This window comes from Penaeus monodon, chromosome 13 (genome assembly GCF_015228065.2).
Source record: "Penaeus monodon isolate SGIC_2016 chromosome 13, NSTDA_Pmon_1, whole genome shotgun sequence".
NCBI lineage: Eukaryota > Metazoa > Arthropoda > Malacostraca > Decapoda > Penaeidae > Penaeus > Penaeus monodon.
In genome coordinates this window covers 47700221-47705220 of record NC_051398.1, presented here as the reverse complement: position 1 = coordinate 47705220, position 5000 = coordinate 47700221, and the positions used below count along the sequence as shown (strand labels likewise).

The window sequence follows — 5000 nt, the reverse complement described above, 5'->3', positions numbered from 1 at the left end:
TACTATCTTTAGTCCCCATATAAAAGATATTAACTCTAGCCTTAAAAATCAGATAATATGTATCAGCTTTAGATTACTTAGAATCACAAAAAAACTTGGGACACCAACTACATCATACTTATTTCATTATTCTTGCCAAGCAGAAAGGGTAGAATCATCGAGATCATCAAATCTAAAGGGTATCTGCCTTAAAGGGGGATATATTTCATTAGATAAATAGTCAGCACAACAGGTTATACAGTCTTTTTTCTGGGATATCAAGTCAGATGGGATGATTCTAATGCATGAATACAAAACAAAAATAATAATATTGACAAGTAACAATAACAATTACATATTACTAGTACTATGACTCATGCTACTAACAACAATAACATCAAGCAGTAATAGGAACATCCTTAATGATATTACTTTTCTATAATAAATATACTTGATAGAAGATATCAAAAAGAATCAAGAGAATTTTAAATGAAATGTATCAATAAATAAGAACTACTCTCTAGCTTGCAAATATTTTTAACCAATGAATAATTATTTTACTTGTCACACAAAATTTTATTATGAATTTGGTATTACTTTTTATAGCAAGGTGCAAAAGGTGCCTGCTCTAGATGGTATAATGCCTTATGATTATGTAGTGGACTACTTAATTAGAACCATGGTAATAGTGTACAGTCATGTGCCACTTAAAGTCAATAGTACATATATTATATGTGTTGGGATATTTTTGTGTACTGGTACAGATAAATATTGCTGTTTTTACTGTATTTGGATGCCACAACGCACTCCATGGTAGTATCTTCAAGATGATTATAGAGAGATATGCAGTACAATACTCACAAGGACACATGATACACAATATATTGACACACAGTATATACTATTACATAATGACCAAGCAGATACTTATGCAGTACATGACTGAACATACATTTATATGAAAAAAGATTAAACATTTTTGGTCCCTGAGCTTACCACTGCCTGTTTTCTATGAAAACTTTCATTCTTTTCCTGTATAAATTCATATTCACAATGACCTATTCCAAAAATCTATTTTTCTGTCCACTGACTGAAAAAAAGGTAGCTATAAATCTCCATACTGAATATTGTTACTTGAAAAAAGCGACTCCATAAACAACTTTCTCCAGCAGTTTCCACTTATCCAACAGCTGGTGCTTAATAGTGGAAATGTCATTAAATAATTATACATCTACTTTGAAGTAGTTCAGTGTGTCTAATGCCAACAAAGTAAAGAAATTAGCACACTTTGGGTTTCTCTTGGTACTGCCTTACTAATTTGATAAAAATGCTATTGAGTACATTTATGTTTTTAAATTTATCACAAACATAATGCTTACATTTACACTGTCAACACTGAAATACACTGTAAGTGCATTTCAATGTTCAATGTATAATCTTTACCTGTCATACACAAACACTTTTGACTTTCTGATAAAAGTTTGTATTCAAACTCTTTCAAAGTAAACAATATATATATATATATATATATATATATATATATATATATATATATATATATATATATATATATATATATATATATGTTTTTTTTTTCTTTTTTACTTACTTACTTACTTACTTACAGTGACAAACACTACAGGTAAGATAACTTTAATAAATATCTAAATATCTTTTATATACATACTGTAAACACATGAAAAATGTCAACCTATCTCTATTGAATATAATGATATGTCTATTCAACCATCAGCTGTTCAAAACTTAAGCAAACCCTGTCTGAAATGATAACTGAATCGTGATAAGAGTTCGAACTATGGAACCCCATCTTTTTCTTCACATATGAACTGTACTTAAATTTTGACACCTATGACTCATGACATATATATTTGTTTTTAATTCCTTATTGTTCCTATCCTACATTTTCAACAGATACATAAAAATCTGACTATCAGTTTCTAATCTGTAGTGGCCCAAAAAATTCACAAGACATTTTCATCTATGACATATCCATCAGAAACTGTTAAAAAACAACAACATAATATGATGGAAACCATAACCAGTATTAGGGAAATGAAGCAACTGTCACACCTTCCACTTTTAATTTATTCTATTCTTCCTTCACCAATCTAATAAAGACCTACCACACTAGAACTTTTTGTTAATTCTGCACATCCGCATGAACTTTCCACATGCAAATGATCTAACCCTATTAGAATGCCTGAGAACTACCACTGCCATGTAAACAAACATAGGACCATCTCAGAAGGCCCATACATGTTACAAGTACATAACACAAGAATGGGTACTGCCTGAAACTCTAAATAAGAAACTTCTCCAACAGACTTATCCATAACAAAGCAGAAAGCAAGCTAGACATTTTTCAATATAGCAACAGATTATAAAATGCGTCTCAGGAATCACATGGGCATCTTCATACTTGTTTTGTTAAATCATTTAAAATAAATATAAGCATATTAAGGAATAGGCTTTTACTTTATTTCCACTAATAAACGAGTGTGGAATGTACCATCCATGAGCCATGACTGGAAGAGTGCCAGCTTCAAGGAGGATGCTATTTCCATACTCAGGATCCTATTCCTGCCTGCTGTGACCAGCAGTACAGTTTTTTTTCAGAGAAAATTGAATGTTGTGAAAATTTATTTTAAATGATACAAATAACAAAATGTTACTTATTGTTATTATTACTGCACTGTGTTATGGACTACCTAGAGAGATGATATAGCAGCTGTGCAAGAAAAACGGTCTATTACCAACTGGATGAAGTAAATAAAACAACTAATATAGGCATTGCAAAATAGAAAAAAAAAATAAATAAATAAATAAAATTAAGCAGAAAAAGAGAAAATAACATAGTATGGAGTCTCGTCACTGCACACAATTGTTCTTGCACGCCCAGCCTACAAGCTGCACAGCCTAATGCCCGTATTTTGGGCCACATGATGACACTGAAGCATCCAGGTCTAGATCAATTATCTAACCTAGCCTAACTTACCCTCTAACCACACATGTCTTGTGTGACACTTGAATGGCATGTACATATGTGCTGACACCAGAATGGCATGTACATATAAACTATGTCCCCTGTAATTTCAGTTAATCGATTTTGCTTAAAAGGGTCCACAAAAGCTTAGTCACTAAGGAATCCGTTACAAGGCCTACCTTATTGCCTTTTTCCTTGATTTCTGTATGGTTTCTTTTTTTTATTTGTTATTGTTATTAATACTGATAACATTATAATGATCCTAATGTTAATAGTAATAACAACAGCCATAATTACATTAATAGCATTAGAACACTTAAATATGCTTCCCAAAAATTCAAGGAATGGGAATAAAAGGTGAGGTCAAGTAGGCCTACTAACTGACTCCTTAGTATGTAAGTGCTTTACAAGTAAACAGAATTCACAAAATAAAACTGATGAAGACAGTGTAATTACTTAGGGCCAATGAGTTAAGCACATGTCTTGTAAATAAAATTTCAGACCTATAGTCACTGTCAGTTCCACTGCTGCAACATAACTATGAAATTACCAATTCATTGTGATTATGCTTTAGGTTACAGCATGAATACAATCTAAAAGTATTTCATCACAATATCAAACATGCATTTTAGCAATTGATGCTAGAACAGAGTATCAAACAAGAAAGGCCTCTAAAGACTCGCCTGTACAATGATAAGAATTGCATTCCTAAGACAGTGTACTGTAAATAAACATTGTTACTAGACAAAATTTTGAGTTAATATTAGAAGCTACATGTGCATCTGATATACCTGTTGGCACTCAGGTAAAAGGACCAGCAAACCTCCACTCTATATATCATGACAAGATATACCGTACAGACCTTTCAGGTGATTTACTTTTACATAAGAAATAAGTATACACCCTCATCTTACAATATATACTTGGTGGAGGTTTGCCGACCTCTGCTGAATCATAAAGTGCAGAGGCTGCAGCAGTTTCTCAACAATGTGCCACTATCAGACCTAACTTAAGATTGTAGGCCCTAACTGCAAATAATATTAAGTTTCAAGTTGATTTTGATAAAATATCTAATATGATAACAGAAAACATGTAAGCCACAATGGGTGTTTTCTTTACCAAACTTATTCAAGATGTACTTTCTTGTTTGCAAGTATTAAGAAGAATTTTGTAAGATTAATCCAAATTTACTATTCCTCCAACAAATACTAAATAAAGATAACTATATATAATTTTACATTTCCTACTGGTTAATCTGTCTATTTCTAATGTGGCACAAGTCTTTCTCATATTCACATGCCTTTGCATATCTGACTTCTATGTTTAATCACTAATTGCTAACACAGATAATACAACCAGAAATCAAAACAAGATAAATTCTACAAAGGGATACAATACCCACAGGCCTTTAAAGCACGCATAATTTATCACACAGTATTTGTTACCGAGAGCAATGCACCATCCAGAGACGAAGTCCCAAATCCAGGATAACATGCGAACCCAAAACCTAAAACTAACCTTTCCTATCTACTATTTATTCTCTAGACGAGGGAAAATACCCGCCTTCATTAACACTTTGTGTAAACTTACAAAAAACGTGACATTAAGAACTGTGGCTGTGTGAGGGTGTTGTGGACTTGGTCTCGGAGTGGTGATATGCAGAGGGCATTTTCTCAATTTCCGGTGAATATGAGGCCACTGCAGATGTATCTGCATTGCTTCCTACTCTATTTTTTAAGCTCTATAAGATGATAGAGTCCATTTTCCCTCTATCTCCGTGCATCACTCTCGGTAACATTAACCTATCACACTTTACCATGATTTGATATGAGATTCATTCACATGGCATAACCCAAGATTTCCCTCTCCTTTAGAACCATTCAGAAAATATCAAATTGAGAACTGCACAGAGATCAAGAAAAATGAGATATTGATGTTAAAGAAAACCAAGGCTAAAGCAAAACCGTTACCTATGAAAAAGCTATCTGTAAAAGGCAAAAGTAAGCCCAGAATTGCC

General features: G+C 32.6%; 1 protein-coding gene across 1 annotated transcript in view; it reads right to left on the bottom strand.

Moving 5' to 3' along the window:
• LOC119580398 (DDB1- and CUL4-associated factor 10-like) overlaps nucleotides 1-5000 on the bottom strand; it is a 16896-nt gene that overhangs the window by 11200 nt on the left and 696 nt on the right. The gene's annotated exons all lie outside the window — the stretch shown is intronic.